The sequence below is a fragment of the Erinaceus europaeus genome, chromosome 5 (assembly GCF_950295315.1).
Source record: "Erinaceus europaeus chromosome 5, mEriEur2.1, whole genome shotgun sequence".
NCBI lineage: Eukaryota > Metazoa > Chordata > Mammalia > Eulipotyphla > Erinaceidae > Erinaceus > Erinaceus europaeus.
Window position 1 is genome coordinate 54146294 of NC_080166.1, and position 19723 is coordinate 54166016.

Sequence of the window (19723 nt, forward strand, 5' to 3'; positions counted from 1 at the left end):
CTCATGTATATACCTGCTCGCTTGGAAGTCTCACCTTCCTTAACTATATTCCACCTGACTCAAAGGAGTGGACAGGGAGTGAAAGACCCTCTTAGACTCTTGATAAGGGCTGTGCATTCTCAACATTTCAATCGGCTGCTTAGAACTCTTTCCCTCGCTTAATACAAAACACAGTATATGCTGAGCGCAGATAAAACAGGCAGTATTCAATCATGTTTGACATACAAAAATGTCTGTTCCATATGTTTCAAGCACATAATAAAGGGAGACTTTATTCTGTGCTTCCATTAGTTCTGAAGTATGGCTTTTAAAGGACACAGGAGACTCTTATGACCTGCCACTTTCCTTTGGAACTTTGTTACTATGGGAACTAGGTACTCCATCCCTAACAGCTAGCCACAAATACATTTTAAAACATGACCCATTCATAAGCTGAGGACTACCTACAAAGGATGTTTCTATCCTGTGCAAAGCAAGGCTGGGGGATTACATTTATTAGAATTATAGTTAAAAAATAAAACACAAAATACTTACTTTGTATCTCCTGATAGCCCTCTCAACCTACTGGCTCCAAAACATCATCATAACCTAAGGGTGTCTGGTGGGGAGCCCAGCTACCCCAGAGGAATTGCAAGTCAGTAAGCTTCCCAACTCACTGGCTGGGTGAAGGCCGCAGGGCCAGAGCAGCACAGCAAAGACTGACTTATCTATGGATGAACACATTGAAAATGTGAGTCTAAAGCAGTGTTTTTTTTTTAAGTTATTATTAGTGGTTTAATAATGATCAACAAGATTGTAAGATAACAAAGGTAGATTTCTATACAATTCCCACTACCAGAGCTCCATGTCCCATCCCCTCCATTGGAAACTTCCCTATTCTTTATTTCAATGGGAGTATGGATCAAAATTCATTATGGGGTGCAGAAGGTGGAAGGTCTGGCCTCTGTAATTGCTTCTCCACTGCACATGGACATTAGCAGGTTGATCCATACATCCATCCTGTTTCTGTCTTTCCCTAGTGAGGCAGGGCTCTGGAGAAGTGAGAGACTTCAGTACACAATGGTGAAGCTGTCTGCCCAGGAAAGTCAGGATGGAATCATAGTAGCATCTGCAACTTGATGGCTAAAGGGTGATAAGATACATAGCAGGACAAATTGTTTAATAAACAAGAAACCAAAGGTCAGAATAGAGCAGATGAAATTAGGCGTCTTCGGGTCGGAATAAGCTAGAAGGTCTATTTTAATTATGTTCCAAGGAACCTTTGACTTCAGTAATTTTTGCCTGAGTCTGATAGATAACCTGTATGTGGACTAAAAATATTGTCTGTGAAGATGGTGTCAGATTTGAGAATAGGGCTAGAAAGCTAGATTAGGGCAGAGAGTAGCTTCCAAAACATGAGGAAAGTATATAAATACCATTAACTGTGAAACAGTGGCATTTGACTAGGCCTACATGTTGGAAAAAACATGAAGGTTTTAAAAAATGTCAGGACCTGTGTGTCCCCCAAAAGTTTGTATTTCATTAATTTGGAGTTTACCCTGAATATTCAAATCTTATGATGAAGTTCCCTGGGCAATTCTAATGAGCAGTCACTACTTTTGATAACAAGTGTTCTAAAGATTAGTCCACAGACCATACAGATAGTCCATTTGATAGTGAAATGGTTTGCCATGTGCTGTTCGACTCAGGTTTGAGTCCATCCCTCACCATGTTGAAGAAAGTTTTAATGTTATCCTCTCTCTCTCTCTCTTCCACTCACCATCTAAAGTAAAAAGAAGATATTCATCTAAAATCCATAAGAGATAGATACATACATGAGTAAAAAGAAAAAATATATATATGTATTTGTCATTCCATAATGAACACTTGATCCAGGATTTTACTCAACAGATGAGGCCAGTGACCAAATGACCATGTGGTGGGATTCAAGAACGCTGCCAAGAAGCCAGGAAGGACTGTGGGTCAGAAAAACATAACTTCTGGTAAAAAAAACATCATTGTGTAAGGTGAGGAAATAACAGGGGTTATGCAAAAGATGTTCATGCCTGAGGATTCAGCAGTTGCAAGTTCAATCCCCAGCACCACCATAAGCCAGAGCAGAACTGTGCTCTAATAATCATCACCTTCATCATCATCCTCACCATCATCATCATCATCATCATCAAATAAACTCAATGGTGGGAAAAAGCAGCTACAGTGACAGATCATAGAAAATCAGGAGCAAAATTCATCAAGAGAAGATCTCTTAAGAGTTGGCAAAAATCAAAAAATTAAGAGCTGTGCTTGTAAAACATGAGATAACACCATCAAGCTGAAAGTTGAAAAAAATTCTTTCAGTGCTAAGTTGTCAGCTTCTTCTTTTCCTTCCCCCTATATTGGATTGTTCCTACTGCCTAGGAGTTTTGTTGACTCAGTTAAAGGGGAGAAAAACTTCAGGGTCAAGAACCTGACAATGTTTATAGTTTTTTCCATGAGAACAAACAATCTGCCACCTCCTGACCACCTATCCCAAAAGAAAAGAACTTCTCTTTGAAACTCTATTTAAGTCTTAATTCATCAGGAAAACTCCCAGCTTAATAGCGTAATTGATGACCTATTCGTTCCTGTCAGTGTAGTTATTTAGAGTTGTACACTTTGTACATTGCAGAAAGACGCCCGACTGAGAGCGGGGAAAAGCCTTAAGTCATGTGATCTGGTGTAGAACTCTTTCTAACTTTTCTCTAATGTGCACAACGTAGTGTGAACTGACAGCAACCTGATAGAGACAACTGATTTCTACCTATTCAAATATTTGCTAACTGGGTGATTAATCTACTATTCTTAATCCATCTCCCTGCCAATATAGATGGGGGGGAGGGAGTGTTGTATTTTAAACACTTCCCAAAACATTTTTCACTTACTCTACAACATATATTCTCTTCCTTAAAAAAAAAATGTTCCTACAACAACAACAGGAAAAAAAAAGTCCATCAAATGGAGCAAGTAAAGATTGTGCTCTGCTCAGCCAATTTCATACACTGATGACAGCACAGAAAAGCATAAGGGACCCTTGTTCGCAGTCTTTGGATCCCATGCTCTGATCTAAATTGCACAAGAATTATGAACCTTTAGTAAATGTGTACGTGACCAAAAATCAAATGACAGCTCTATGAACAGAAAGCCTGACCCCAGAAAAGCCAAGTTCCTGGCATTCTGAACAAGAATTAGGGAATCAAATTCTGGCCGTGGCCCTGTTCACCACTGACCTTCGCTTGCTCTCACAGCTTCAGTGTCCCAGAACAGCAATAATGCTTTATGCCGTCTATTGGAGGGCAAAGATCTCTGAGTTGCTACTTGAAAGAGTCTGAACATCTTGGAAGGAGGCCACAAAATCAAGTCACTCCTAGGACAGCTCCTCAGATGTGTCTGTACTGGGTCCCAGCACTCTGAGGGAATCTCTTCACCGGGAAGTTATTCTGTTCTCTGAATGTCAGTCCTTAACCTCCATGGGAGGAGACAGATATTCTTGACAGAGCTTCATCCAACAGTGTGGAAATAGTCAAGTAAAATGTAACTGCCTCTTCAAAGAAAAGATACATTTGTATTAGTCTTTCTGTCCTTACACACTATCCCTCCTATCTTACTAGTAAGTCCTTAATATTGAATATTAGACATTTTCTTTTGTGAGCCCATTATAACTAGAACATGTTCTGATGAAAATGGCTGAAAGTGATTGCACTTGGACTTCATTTTTTTTACCTTTGTCTTTCCCTTTTTCAGAATAATAGCTTCCCTTCTGTTTTGGGACATAATATCATGTATTCAAAAGGTGGGAATGTGATCCCCAACCAGCTGATATGACTCTCCAGTTACAAGCCCCAAGTAATTTAGTTGGTTTCCCAGGGAATTATCACTTTTCTCTAAAGCCAGAGACATGCCCAAAAAGGAGACGGATGGGGAACTCACCCATCAAATATGTTTATATCCAGTTTCTGTATTGATATCCATTTCTTTCTTTTTCTTTTCTTTTTTTTTTTTTTTTTGGTATCTCATTGTTGTCTTTATTTGCATTTCTGTGACAACAAGCAAAGACTTGGAGCATTTTTTCATGTGTTTCTCAGCCTTTTGGAACTCTGTGGTGAATATTCTGTCCATGCCCTCTTCCCACTTTTGAATGAGGATATTTGTTTTCTTCTGGTTGAGTTTGGCAAGCTCTTTATATATTTTGGTTATTAGCCTCTTGTCTGATGTATGACATGTAAAGATCTTCTCCCAGTCTGTGAGGGGTCTCTTGGTTTAGCTAGTGGTTTCTTTTGCTATGCAGAGCTTTTTAATTTGATGTAGTCCTGTAGGTTTATGCTTGCCTTAGCCTACTTTGTAATTGGATTCGCTTTATTAAAGATGTGTTTAAAATTTATGCAGAAAAGAGTTCTGCCAGTATTTTCCTCTAAGTATCTGATAGTTTGTGGCCTAATATCCAAGTGCTTGATCCATTTGGAATTTACTTTTGTATTTGGTAAATATAGTGGTTCAGTTTCATTCTTCTGCATGTTTCAACCCATTTTTTCCAATACCATTTGTTGAAGAGATTCTGCTTTCCCCATCTAATAGTCTGGGCACCTTTGTCAAAGATTAGATGTCCATATGTGGGGGGGATTACTTCTGGACTCTCAAATTTATTCCCCTGGCCAGTATGTCTATTCATGTTCCAGTACCAAGCAGTTTTGATGACAACAACCCTATAATAAAATTTGAAATCTGGAAGTGTGATGCCTCCAGTTCTTTACTTTATTCTCAAGATTGTTTTGGCAATTTTAGGTCTTTTCTGGTTCCAGATAAATATTTGTAGCATTTGTTCTATTCTCCCAAAAAACATGGTTGAAATATTGATGGGGATAGCATTAAATTTATAGATGGCTCTGGGTAGTATATTCATTTTGATGATGTTAATTCTTCCAACCCATGAACATGGAATATCTTTCCACTTCTTTGTTTCTCTTTCAATTTCCTTGAGTAGTGACTCCTAATTTTCAGTATACAAGTCTTTCACTTCTTTGGTTAGGTTTATTCCTAGATATTTTATTGTTTTTGTTGCTATAGTAAAAGGAATTGATTTCTGGATTTCAGCTTCTTCTAACTTAGTATTTGCATAGAGGAATGCCATTGACTTTTGAATGCTAATTTTGTAGCCTGACAACTTACTGTATTGCCTGATGATTTCCAAAAGCTTCTTGGATTCCTTAGGTTCTTCTATGTCTACTGTCATGTCACTGCAAATAGAGTTTGACTTCTCTTCCAATCTGTATCCCTTTAATTTTTTTATTTAAAAAAGGAGACAGTAACAAAACCGTAAGATAAGAGGGATACAACTCCACACAATTCCCACCACCAAATCTCCGTATCCCATCCCCTCACCTTTCCTATTCTTTATCCCTCTGGGAATATGGATCCAAGGTCATTGTGGGATGCAAAAGGTGGAAGGTCTGGCTTTTGTAATTATTTCCCTGCTGAACATGGGCATTGACTGGTCGATCCATACTCCCAGCCTGCCTTTCTCGTTCCCTAGTAGGTTGGGGCTCTGGAGAAGTGGAGCTCCAGGACACATTGGTGGGGTCATCTGTCCAGGGAAGTCTGGTCGGCATCATGCTAGCATCTGGAACCTGGTGGCTGAAAAAAGAGTAAACATATAAAGCCAAACAAATTGTTAAGCAATCATGGACCTAAAGGCTGGAATAGTGAAAATGAAGTATTGGGGGTACTCACTGAAGACTGTTGTGTACTTTTGCTTTCAGGTATATATTTTGCCTCTATCCCTTTAATTCCTCCTGCTGCCTGATTGCTACGGCAAGAAATTCCAACACTATGTTGAATAGTAATGGTGATAGTGGGCAGCCCTGTCTAGTACCTGATCTGAGGGAAAATGCTTCCAGTTTTTCACCATTGAGTATGTTGACTGTAGGTTTGCTATATATAGACTCCACCATCTTCAGGAATTTTCCATCTATTCCCATTTTTTGTAGTGGATTTACATATTTTAAACCAGCCTTGCGTCCCTGGGATAAACCCCACTTGATCATGATGAATAATCTTTTTATTATACTGCAATATCTGGTTGGCTAGGATTTTCTTCAATATTTTAGCATCTATGTTCATCAGAGATATTGGTCTGTAGTTTTCTTTTTTGGTTGTGTCCCTGTCTGCTTTTGGTACCAAAGTGATGTTGGCTTCATAGAAGCTAGAAGGGAGTATTCCAGTGTCTTCAATCTTCTGGAAGACTTTTAAAAGTAAAGGTATTAATTCTTCTTTGAAGGTTTTGTAGAATTCATTTGTAAAACTTTCTGGTCCCGGACTTTTATTTTTGGGAAGGTTTTTGATAACTGTTTCAATTTCATTACATTAGCTTTGATGAGCCTATTCATGTTATCCAGTTCCTCTATACTTAGTTTTGGAAGTTCATAGGTAACTAGAAAATTGTCCATTTCTTTTCTTTCTTTCTTCTTTTTTCTTTCCAGGGTTATTGCTGGGCTTGGTGTCTGCACCATGAATCCACCACTCCTACAGGCCATTTCCACCCCTTTTTGTTGCCCTTGTTGTAGCCTCATTGTGGTCATTATTATTGCCATGGTTGATGTTGTTCATTGTTGGATAGGACAGAGAGAAATGGAGAGAGGAGGGTAAGACACAGAGGGGGAGAGAAAGATAGACACCTGCATCACTGCCTGTGAAGTGACTCCCCTGCAGGTGGGGAGCCGGGGGCTCGAACCAGGATCCTTACGCCAGACCCTGTGCTTTGTACCACATGCACTTAACCCACTGCGCCACGGCCCGACCCCCGGAAATCGTCCATTTCTTGCAGGTTCTCTAGCTTGATGGCATATAGTTGTTTATGGAAGTCTCGCATGATATGCTGAATTTCTCCAGTGTCTGTTGTGATATCTCCTCTTTCATTTACTATCCAATTTATTTGGGTCTTCTCCCTTTTTTTTTTTTTTTTTTGTGAGTCTGGTTAAATGTTTGTCGATTTTGTTCACTCTTTCAAAGAACCAACATTTACTTTTGTTGATCTTTTGTATGGTTTTCTTATTTTCAATGTTAATTATTTCTGCCCTAACTTTAGTGATTTCAGTCATTCTGGTTGCTTTAAGGTTCCTTTGTTCTTCTTCTTCTAGGTCTTTAATATGTGCAGTCAGGCTGTTTATTTGTGCTTTTTCTTGTTTCCTAGTATGTGCTTGTATGGCTATGAACTTCCCTCTCAGTACTGCCTTATCTGTATCCCAAATATTTTGATAGCTTGTGTCTTCATTTTCATTGTACTCTCAAAACATTTTGATTTATTCTTTGATTTCCTCTTTCACCTAGTAGTTGTTAAGTAGTGTACTGTTGAGCTTCTATATTTTAGGACTATTACTAATCTTTTGTTGATTGTTAAATGTTAGTTTAATTCTATGGTGGTCTGAGAAGATGCTTGGGATGATTTCAATGCTCTTGAATTTGCTGATGCTGTCTTTGTGGCCTAACATATGGTCTATCCTAGAGAATGACCCATGTGGACTTGAGCAGAATGTGTATTTCATTTTCTTGGGATGAATGACTCTGAAAATGTACAATAGTTCTAGCTTACCTATCTCTTCACTTAGCTCACTCATGTCTTTATTGATTTTCTGCCTGCATGATCTGTCAAGTTGAGAAAGTGGGGTGTTGCAATCCCCTACTATGACTGTGTTGCTGTTAATATATTGCTGTAGCTCTTTCAATAGATGTTTGATGTATTTATATGGCTTCTCATTGGGTGCATAGATGTTAATAATTGTTAAGTCCTATTGATTGACTGATCCTCTGAGCATTAAGTAGTGTCCATCCCTATCTTTTTCAATTTTATTGATTTTAAAGTCTATAGTGTCAGGTATGAGAACAGTTGTTCCTGCCCTTTTTTGTGGGCCATTGGCTTGTATGATAGTTTTCCATCCTTTCACTTTGAGTCTGTGTTTGTCTTGTTGAGTTAGGTGGGTTTTCCTAACAGCATATTGTTGGGTTGCATTTTCTGATCCATCTTCCTACTCTGTGCCTTTTAACAGGTGAATTCAGGCCATTGACATTTATTGATATCAAAGACTGAAGATATTTTAACACCATTCTTGTAAATTTTTAAAGTGTTCTGATATATGGCCTATTTATGGTAGTCTGACTGTTTATAGGAGACCTTTCAGAACTTTTTTCAGGCAGGCTTGGTTATAGTTAATTCTTTCAACTGTTGCTTGTCTGAGAAGGTTTTTATGTCTCCATCTAGTCTGAATGACAGTCTAGCAGGATACAGTAGTCTTGGTTGAAAGCCTTTCTCATTGAGCACTCAATAGATATCTTGCCATTCTCTTCTGGCCTGTAGTGTTTGTGTGGAAAAGTCTGCTGCTAATCTTATGGGTTTTCCTCTGTAGATGACTCTTTGTTTTGTTTTTCTCTTTCAGCCTTCAGGATCCTTTCTTTATCCTTATTCCTTTCCATTCTAAATATGATGTGTCTTGGTTTCTTTACGTCTGAGTTAATTCTGTTCAGGACCCTCTGGGCTTCTTGAATCTTTATGTCTCTGATGTTGTCTAGACTAGAGAAAATTTTCAGCTATTATGACCTGAAGAATGCTTTCTTCCTCTCCCTCTCTTTCTTCTTCTTGTAAGCCTATAATGTGTATATTGTTTCTTTTGAAGTCATCCATAGGTCTCTGTTATTGTTTTCAGCATCTCTTAATCTCTTTTTGAGATCTCTTACTTCTTTTTTAGTTGTCTCTATTTCGTCCTCGATCTTGCTAATTCTGTCTTTAGCCTCATTGATTCTATTCTCTCTGCCCTCTACTGTTTTCTGGAGTTCATCTATTTTGTTACCCTGGTCTGATACTATTTTAGCTTGTTCATCTAGTTGTGTTCTTAGCTCAGCTATTTCAGCTTTCAGCTCTATAATAACCTTGAGATAATTAGTGTTTTCTTCCAGGGTCTCATTAGTTGTTTATGCATTTCTGATTACTATTCTTTCAAATTCTTTACTCATCCCTGTGATTATTTCCTTAACTAGTGTTTGGATGTTGACCTCATTATTTTGTGCTTCACCATTTGGGAGCTTTTATCTGGACTCTTGTCCTGGTTCATTTCTCCAATATTTCTTCTTGTTAGTTTAACCATTTTATATAGTATGTTATGAGGTCCCTCTCTCAGTACTTTTCAAATTACTGATCACTCTTGCCTGGATTGACTTGTGTCTATGTAAGGTAATTAAAGGGTTCACAGTTGTGGAAATTGACAGTTGTTTCAATAGTGATTTAATCCCTGAGTTGGAGCATAGTAGCTTAAAATCCTCTTTTGTTCTTTTTCTTCCCTGTAGGCTATGGGGGCCTGAGGGCTTTTAAACTATAAGTAGGCTTCTTAGCTTAATCAGTGATTCCTGACCAAGAGACAAAGCAGGATGGGGCAGAGATAATCCTGTAGTTATGCAAAGAGACACACAGCCCCACTGCTAGGCCAAGGAGGTATAGATCTCCTGAGTTTCCTTGTTAGTTCTCTGTCCCCTGGTGTCAGCACAGGGCCTCCCCCCACTGCTCCAGATTCTGAGGTCAGTAGCAATGAAGACTCACAGTTGTATTTGGTGAGTCTCAGGGGAGTCCTCTCCTCCCTTCAGCCATTTTTTTGTTGGTGAAACGGTCTGGAGGTGGTGTCTCACCTGGTAAACTGCTGGACTATTACCAGCCACTTAATCTCTCCCTAGGCTCCTCTCTGTCCATGAGTCACACGTGTTTGCACTTACAGGTGATTTGGTGGGTCCCTGAAGTCATTCTAGTCCTGTCTTGTTGTGGTCCCAGGTGGTCTCCTTTGGTATTTCCAGTTGACCCTGGAGAGAAGAGGAGAGGAGAGGAGAGGAGAGGAGAGGAGAGGAGAGGAGAGGAGAGGAGAGGAGAGGAGAGGAGAGGAGAGGAAAGGAGAGGAGAGAAACATAGCTGCTGCTGCTCCATAACCCCACCTCCCTTGATATCCCTTTCTTTCTCCTACTTACACTCTGGAAGTCTCTAATATGTGGAGTGTCTAGAACAAATGAGGAAAAATTAGTCTTGGGCCAGGGAGATAGCATAATACTTATGCAAAAAGACTTTCTGCCTGAGGCAGCAAAGGGAAAAATAGTCCCTTCTAAGCATAAAGTGAAGTTCGTTGCTTTCACACCTGGTTCTCACCTACCTCTCAGGTGGGCCTGAAATGGGAACTCTCTTCTAAATGACATCAGTGCTCCATTCCTGGTTCCATCTTTTGGCAGAGGAGGGGAGGGACGTTAAATTTTGTCTTTGTTTTGTCTTGTTTTTCAAAGAACCTTTCAGAGTTGTCATAGGCCAGGAATCTGCAATCACAGTGACCTTTTCATTCAGTATCTATCCCACACCCAGACTTAAGAGACTCAGAAGTTGGGCCCAGTGAGCCATAAAGTCCTTTTCAAATTTATATTCCATATAATTATTTTGAAACTGTTTTATCTCCTGAAATTTGTTCTAATGATTCATCTTCATCTAGGCTACTTAACATGAAAAGGAGTAAAATGTAACAGAATCATATATCTTGGTTGCTATTAATAGGAAACTATGTTTGAAAAATCTGGATCTTCTCATCTTGGTATAAGATGTATAAGAACTATGTAACTTTCATTGTCCTTTGTGTATCATTGTTTTCTCCAGAAAAAATAAAGTATCCTCCAAGGAAGCAAGCCAGCAAGCAGAAAAGGTTGAATTTTTTAAGTTATAAGTGGAGATGCCTTAATTTAATCATCCCTACAAAACTTAAATGGATCAGAATACAGACACTGTCTTTGGGGACAAATAAAGCATGCTAGTTGGTGCTTCTCTTTCTGAGCTAATTTTGCCCCACCTATGCCCAAGAGACAAATATCTGGGGACGTTCATTTAGGATATTTGGCAATATCAGGGAACATCTCTGACTATCACAAACCACAAGGAGAAGAGGGTGATATCACTGGCCTCTAGTAAAGAAAGCCCATCCCACAATGCACAAAACAACCTCCACAACAAATAATTACCCAATACAAATAATTCATGGATACCAGGTGGCGGCACACCTGATTAAGCACACACATTACAGTATGCAAGAAGCCAGGTTCAAGCCCCTGGTCCCCACCTGTAAAGGGAAAGCTTCATGAGTGATGAAACAGGGCTTCAGGGGTCTCTTTCCCTCTCTATCTCCTTCTCCCCTCTCAATCCCTCTCTGTCACTATCCAAAAATTAATAAATAAAAATATTTTTAAAAATATTCATACGTCCAATGTTGAGAGACTCTGTTCTAGATTTATGAATACTTCTAAAATAGTTATTATTTTGCCAGACCAAACAAAAAAAATAATGTCTTTATAAATAGTTTTTTATTATCTTTATTTATTGGATAGAGACAGCCAGAAATTGATAGCAGGGATAGATAGAGAAACAGAGAGACACCTGCAGCCCTGCTTCACCACTCGCAAAACATTCCCCCTGGTCCTTGTGCATGTGCGCTCAACCAGGTGCACCGCCACCCGGCCCCGAAAATCCTTATTCTTGTTTTAAAAAATGAGTAGAGAACACACCAGGTCAGCTGTCACACAAATAGGAGTGGACTTAAAGGTTCTGTGCAAGTGGAAAGGCACAGGTCAGAGAGGTAGGACTTGCAGTTCCCTCTAACAGAGGTTTACTGTGTTGCAGGGCCATTTACTCGTTAGTAACCAAAGAATACTGCTGCCATCTAGGGGCTGTAAAGAGAATTCCCCAAAGCACTTATTCTTGTGGCCAAGCGTGTAAACAAAATCTGCCTGGGTGTGACACACTCATCTTCCACATCTATAACATTAAAAATAATACTCACTGATCCACCTCCCGGACCTCTACAATTCTTTAATTATACATATTACTTAGAATCTCCGATACTTGGACTAATTTCTTGCCTCCAGTGTGTGTATGTGTAGGAGATGGTCAGTAGCCCTAAATTTCTGGCAGGATTTTGTTTTGTGTTGTGTTTACCAGAACACTTCTCAGTTCTGGTTTATGGTAGTGCTGGGGTTTGAACCTGAGACTTCAGAATCTCAGGCATGAAAGTTTTCTTTTTCATAACCACTGTCTTCCCAGCTCAGTACCTATCTTCTGATGCTTCTTCTGTGGATCATATAGTAGGACTATGGTACGTTCTAAGTAAACTGTGAAAAATAACTTAGATTAGAAAATTGGGTCAGGGAAATAGCATAATATGTTAGATCATGACATTTGTATGTCTCCAGCCCCAAATTCTGTCCCCAGCATCACCGTAACCCACAGCTGAGTAGCGTCCTGGTCTCTTCCCCTCTCCTCTTTCTCTATAAAGTAAATCATTAAGATGTTTTTACATATTCCCAATAATATAACCTAAAACATTATCATCAAATTTGAATCTGAATGAAATGAAATTAAGAAAGGGTGTTGCTCCAGAGGCTGTGAGGGGCACATCAGGTAGAATATATGCATTACCATGTGTACAGAACCTAGTTTCAAGCCTCTGGCCCCCACCTGCAGGAGGAAGCTTCACAAATGGTGAAGCAGTGCTGCAGGTCTCTCTCTCTCTCTCTCTCTCTCTCTCTCTCTCTCTCCCTATCTCCCCTTTCTTTCTGTCTCTATAAAAAAAGGGGATGGTCACAAGGAGCACTGGATTTGTTGTGCCCTGAACCCCAATGATAACCCTGGAAAGGAAAAAAAAAGTTTTTCTCCAGCCAAAACACTGTTAATTTTACACACACACACACACACACACACACACACACACACACACACACCACATAAAGACTGCACTGTTCAGAGAACTTCTCTAAGAACACTGGGAAGAGTGGACAGGGATTGTGCAATAATTCTCTGCAGTTTTTTGAGCAGCTGGGCTGCAGGCTGGAGGAGTACAGTATGGCCAGAGTGATGGGTTACTTTTCCTCTTGTCCCCGTTTTCCTGTTCTTCCTCAAACTTGGTCATCACTGAGTAGGTTGAACCTTCACTATTGTCCAGGTACCACTGGTGAAAAACTTCCAACTCCTTCCCCACAAAGACTCTTAAATATCTTAAAAGAGTAAGAAAGCACACTGTGACTTTCACAGCATACTTTTTGAATGATTTTTAAACTCTGTTCTATGTTTTACACAATAAGCCTGCTTCTAAAAAAAAATTTTTTTAACATCATGCCCTCTACTTGAATAAGATAAAATAAGTTTACATTATAATGAAGATGTGATTTTTCTACTAGGCCAAAAAATTATCTGATCAAACATATGGCTTCTTTTAGAGCCCACAAACCACTGGTGATAGATTCATGCTGGACAGATATGGGCAAGGAGCAAAATTTCCATCACTGTCTCAGTAGTTCCATGAAATTAATATATCACAACACTCCCATACCATGAATAACATCTAATATTATGTGAGAGTCCTTCCTTAAACAGGTTGCAAACAAATGCAAACTGGTTTCAGGGTAGGTATTGTTCTTAGTATTTATATTAGTAGGATGTGTTTGACTTATTCAAAATAATCTTTTTTTCAGTTATTTTAAAAATAAAAATAAGGTAAGAGTACTTTTCATTTTTAAGTACATTATGTGTAAGTATCTTGTCAAAAACAGAAAACCTTAGTTGAATCAGCAACTCTATATCACAGAGTCAATTTTCCTTAAAATTACACATGCCTCCACAAGCACAGACGCTTATTACTCTAAAGATCACATATTCTCAGCAGCACTCTCTCCAAAATAGAAATCATGACTTGAGACATAGCTATAACTTAAAATCGGAATATCCTGCACACAATTTCAGAGCTTATTGTCATTAGATGTAGTACAACTCACTAAGAGAAAAACTCTTACATGGGCGGGGGGCGGGGGATAGCAGAATGGTTACGCAAAGAGGTTCTCATGCCTGAGGCTCCCAAGTCCTAGGTTCAGCCCCCAGCATAATCATAAGCCAGAGCTGCATCCCATAAAGAATTATGGACCATACTCCAGAGAGGGACAGAGAACAATTTTATTCCAATGGAGGGAATGAGACATGGAACTCTGGTGGTGGGAAGTGTATGGAACTATATCCCTATGATCTTAAAATCTTGTGAATCATTATTAAATCGTTAATAATAAATAAATAATTTCTTCATTTATTTAAAAAAGGAGACATTAACGAAACCATAGGATAAGAGGGGTACAACCCCACACAATTCCCACCACCAGAGTTCCGTGTCCCATCCCCTCCCCTGATAGCTTTCCTAGTCTTTAACCCTCTGGGAGTATGAACCCAAGATCATTGTGGGATGCAGAAGGTGGAAGGTCTGGCTTCTGTAATTGTTTCCCCACTGAACATGGGCGTTGACAGGTCAATCCATACTCTCAGCCTGTCTCTCTCTTTCCCTAGTGGGGAAGGGCTCTGGGGAAGCAGAGCTCCATGACACATTGGTGGGGTTGTCTGTCCAGGGAAGTCTGGCTGGCATCATGCTAGCATCTGGAACCTGGTGGTTGAAAAGAGAGTTAGCATACAAAGCCAAAAAATTGTTGCTCAATCATGGGCCTAAAGGCTAAAATAGTGCAGATCAAGAGTTGGGGGGGGGGGGGGTCCGCCATTTTGCAGATAGCTAGTAGGCATATTTTAGTTATATTCCAAAGGGCCTAGTTTTTTTGTTTGATTTGGTTTGGTTTTTTTTTTTTTTTTTTTTTGCCTGAGCCTGAAATCTGATATACAGGTGGATCCTAATTATTGTCTGCGGAGGTGATGTCATGGCTGGAAAAGGACCAGAAAGCTGGATCAGGGAAGAGAGTAGCTCCCTAATATGGGAAAGGTGTATAAATATTGTTGACTGTATCCCACTCAGTTCTTTCTCTGACATCTAATTACCAGTTTCCTAACATTTGCCAGTCGCCAGTCATAAAAGGCACCTGCTTAGCTAGTTTAAAAGTTATTAAATATACCCCTGAGTATTAAGAATCAGAGAATTGTTTTTACTAATGCTTTGCATACATTTTGGACTCTCCATCCCCCATATTTTTTCCTATATGTCCTTTAATTTTAATGTGCAAGTTTTAAAACTATAACATCTTTTTTTTTTTCAGGAATCCCCCATATTGTCTTCTACTCTTATGATTATTTAGATAACTAGACACAACTTTCCCTTGTTCTGAATCCACACACCTTTTCATTAAATCTAATTTGTAAGTCTGTGCACTGAGAGATAGAATCTATTTCCCCATCCCTTGAAATCTGAACTGGGTGTGTAACTTGCCTTTGGCCAGCTGAATGCCTGGAATAAACTGTAGTGTTTTTTCCAAGTCGGCGTCTTACAGAGTCCTTACTTGTTTCAACCTGCTCTTTGCCAGCTCTTCCCAGTAAAGATGAAAAACTCAGGTTTGGCCTGCTGGAGGATAAGAGACCAAGTGGACCAGAAATGATTCAGTTTGCTTTTCCCAGCTGAAGTCCCAGAGGTACAAGGTAAGGGAGGGGGCAGGCATCTTTGATATATCTGCTTTAGGTTCACCTGTCAGCCAACTTTCTTGTCACTGACCAGTCTGTCCCCAGTGTTAGTATTGTACCTGGGGTCTCAGGTTAGTGAGGCTTTTGAGGGCTGCACTGTACCTTCCCCCACTCCCAACTGAAGTTTCTCTCTTTCTAAATATTCTTTCTTTTTTTTCTTTCTTTATTATTGGATAGAGACAAAGAGAAATTGAGAGGGGAGGGGAAATAGAGAGGGAGAGAGACAGAGAGGCACCTGCAGACCTGTTTCACAACGCATGAGGCTCTCCCCCTGCAGATAGGGATCAGATAGTGTGTCCTTTGGAACAAAATGGATAGAACTGGAGGTGATTATGCAAAATAAGAGATAAAAGATGGTTTCACTCACATGTGGAATCTAGAGAACAAATACAAATGAAATTGAAAAAAAAAACTATTTCTAAGACCTTATGAGAACTATGGTGGTTGTCTTTGGGAGGTGGGAGGGTAGAGACGCAGAACTTTGGTGGTGGGTGAAGTATGGAATTATACCCTGTAATCATATAATGTTGTAACCCACTACTAATCACAAATAAAAAAGGAAAATAAAATAATACCCAAAATTTAAATTTAAATGATTTGGAAAATGTTAAGTCCACTGATAAAAGCACAGCATTTTGGAAAGCTGATGTCTTTGGTATTTGGATATACTAGATGAAAAATTGTAGCTACAATAGGATGGGATACTAACGTTACCCCATCAGTCAAGTATTTATCTAATACTGAAACACTAGGAAGTTTAAAAACAAATAAATAGCCAATAATCAAAGTTACAAGACCCTATTGTGGGCACTGTTAAAAATTAAATCTGAACAAAATCTAAAGAGTATTGTAAGACAGACAATCATGTATGTAAATAACACACACACACACACACACACACTAAGAAATAAGAATTACAACAAGGCATGAGCTAAGTTCTGTGGGACTTATGATGTCAGAGGTAATTTCCTTCTGGGGAAGCTAGAGAAGGCTTCGTGGAAATATTGGTAAGTTTTGGGGTCCAGGCCGTGGAGCAGAGAGTTAAGCGCACATGGCGCATAGCACCGGGACTAGCTCAGGGATCAGGGTTTGAGACAAGCCCCCAGCTCCCCACCTGCAAGAGGGGGGTCACCTCACATGTGGTGAGGCAAGTCTGCAGATGTCTATCTTTCTCTCCCCCTCTCTGTCTTCCCCTACACTCTCAATTTCTCTCTGTCCTATCCAACAACAATGGCAATAACAACAACAACAACAAAAGAAAGAAAGGAAGGAAGGAAGGAAGGAAGGAAGGAAGGAAGGAAGGAAGAAAGAAAGAAAGAAAGAAAGAAAGAAAGAAAGAAAGAAAGAAAGAAAGGGGAAAGGATGGCCTCCAGGAGCAATGGATTTGTAGAGCAGGCACCGAGCCCCAGCAATGACTCTGGAGGCAAAAACAAAAAGAAAAAAGAAGTATTGGTAAGTTTCTGAGATGTATGGAGTGTAAAAGGACAGAAATATGACAGACATCTCCAGCAAACATCAGCAGGTTCAAGGAATAGCAATTAGTTCAGAAGACTAGAGCATAAGGCTTATAGGCAGGGGACGAGAAGGTGGTAAATATCAGGCTAGAAGTAGGTCGGAGCCAGATAATAGAGGGCTTTAATGTCTATACCAAACAGCTATGACTTTTTTCTATAAAGAATGAGAGTCATCAAGCGCTTCCAAGCAAGGAGTGACAGTTTCACATGTGAGTCATAAGCTAATATTTTATTTCCATAGACGTTTGATTTGCATAAAATTCTGCTATAATCTTTCCCTAGTTATACTACTTTCATTAGCAAGTGTTGCCCTTGGATCAATAGTTCTGATTTCTTTTGCATTTTTATGTTCCTTGAAGTACTTTTAATTAATAATTTAATTAACTTGAGGTCTTTCTTTTTCCTTTTTTTTTTCTGTTGGGAACTAAAAAGTATTAACTAGGAATACCAACACGAAGTACCATCCTGAGGCCAGGTGTGGCACACCTGGTTGCATGCACATATTACAGTGCACAAGGACCCAAGTTCAAGCCCCTGGTCCCACCTTCAGAAGGAAAGCTTCATGAGCGGTGAAGCAGAGCTGCAGGTGTCTCTCTCCCTCTATCTCCCCCAACCCTCTCAATTCCTGGCTGTCTCTATCCAATAAATTAAGTTAATTAAAAAATATATCCCAATAGCACAGCTATATACAAGATACTGGGTACTGTACAGCAAACCCTAACAAAAGGACTTTTCAAACTTAACCCAATTACCAAATAATGTGATGATAACATTAACTACCGATTGTTTTTTTGAACCCTAAGACAGTAGGAACCTCCCATCTCCACTATAGAGCCTCTACTTCCCCCAATCCTGGAACCCTTGGATAGGGCCCACTTTCCCGTATGCCTCTCCCAATCCATATCAAATAATATTGCATCTGCCGATCACAACCTAATCAATGCAATGATTGCCACCTCAACATGCTTCACTTCAGACTGTGTCCAGAGACTTCACGTGTGGAATGACAACCCTTCAGCTTCATTACTCGGGTGAGACCTTTCCTTTCATAGTATACTCTAATTCCATCTCAGGTGGTTCACTTTCTAACAAAGTCCCAAAACCTAGATATACACCAGTTTCTGTGAGAGAGAGCATATGTTCACACGTATCCATAAACTACTGCAAAATATATACCTGAAAGCAGAAGTACACTAGAGTTTGCAGTGAGTACCCCCCTAACACTTCCTCTCCACTATTCCAAGCTTTGGGTCCATGATTGCTCAACAATTTGTTTGACTTTGTATGTTAACTCTCTTTTCAGTCACCAGGTTCCAGATGCCATCAGGATGCCGGCCAGGCTTCCCTGGATTGAAGACCCCACCAATGTGTCCTGGAGCTCTGCTTCCCCAGAGACCCACTCTACTAGGGAAAGAGAGAGGCAGACTGGGAGTATGGACTGACCAGTCAACGCCCATGTTCAGCAGGGAAGCAATTACAGAAGCCAGTCCTTCTACCTTCTACAACCCACAAAGACCCTGGGTCCATGCTCCCAGAGGGATAGAGAGTGGGAAAGCTTTCAGGGGAGGGGGTGGGATATGGAGATTGGGTGGTGGGAATTGTGTGGAGTTGTACCCCTCCTACCCTATGGTTTTGTTTATTTATCCTTTCTTAAATTAAAAAAAATATATATATATATCATCTTCTTTTTAAATTTTAATCTTGAAGTTTTTTTTTCTGAAATACCACTAGTTTGATCCAGATTTCATAGATATGACAAAAGGACTCATTTTAAATGTTTCTACAAATGCTTTTTTCCGCTACCATATTCTTTTGACATCTTCATATACATTTTCCCAAAGAACTCATAGCTTTGGACAAAAGGAATCTGAAGAAGTCAAAATGCATTTGTCTTATCCTTCCTACTTGAAATGAAAAGCTCCAGTGGACCAGCAAGATAGTTTCTCTGAATAATGCATTTGATTTACATGCGCACTACCAAGGTCACCACTGCACTAAAAGCTTCTGTGGTAGCTTCTCCTCTCTTCTTTTAAGTCTTTCTCCTTCTATCTCAAAATACCAGACCAGAGTACTGAAATGCCAGCAATAACAAAAACAACAACAACAAAAAACCTTTGGACTGTGATATTTAAAAACCAAGTCCACGGAGTTGGGCGGTAGCGCATGTGGCACGAAGCGCAAAGACCTGCGTGAGGATCCCGGTTCGTGCCCCCGGATCCCCACCTGTAGAGGAGTCGCTTCACAGGAGGTGAAGCAGATCTGCAGGTGTCTATCTTTCTCTCCTCCTCTCTGTCTTCCCCTCTGTCTTATCCAACGGCAGCAATAACAACAACAATAATAATAAAACCACAACAATGATAAAAAAAAAAAAAAAAGGGGCAACAACAGGGGAAAAAATAGTCTCCAGGAGCAGTAGATTCATGGTGCAGGCATCGAGCCCCAGCAATAACCCTGGAGACAAAAATAACAATAATAATAATAAATAAATAAACCAAGTCCAGTTTCTATTAAAATGCTCAACAGGAAACAGAAATTCATGATTTTAAACATCTGAATTTTCTCTTCTAAGCAATGACAGGTATGGCTGCAAACAGAATATCTGGTAGTCTTGAAAATTTTCTTCTGATTATGTAGTTAAAAGCCTTCGTTCTGACATTCGGAAGTAGGAATAGGTGTAGGTATGACGTAGAGAGAAGAGAAGGCA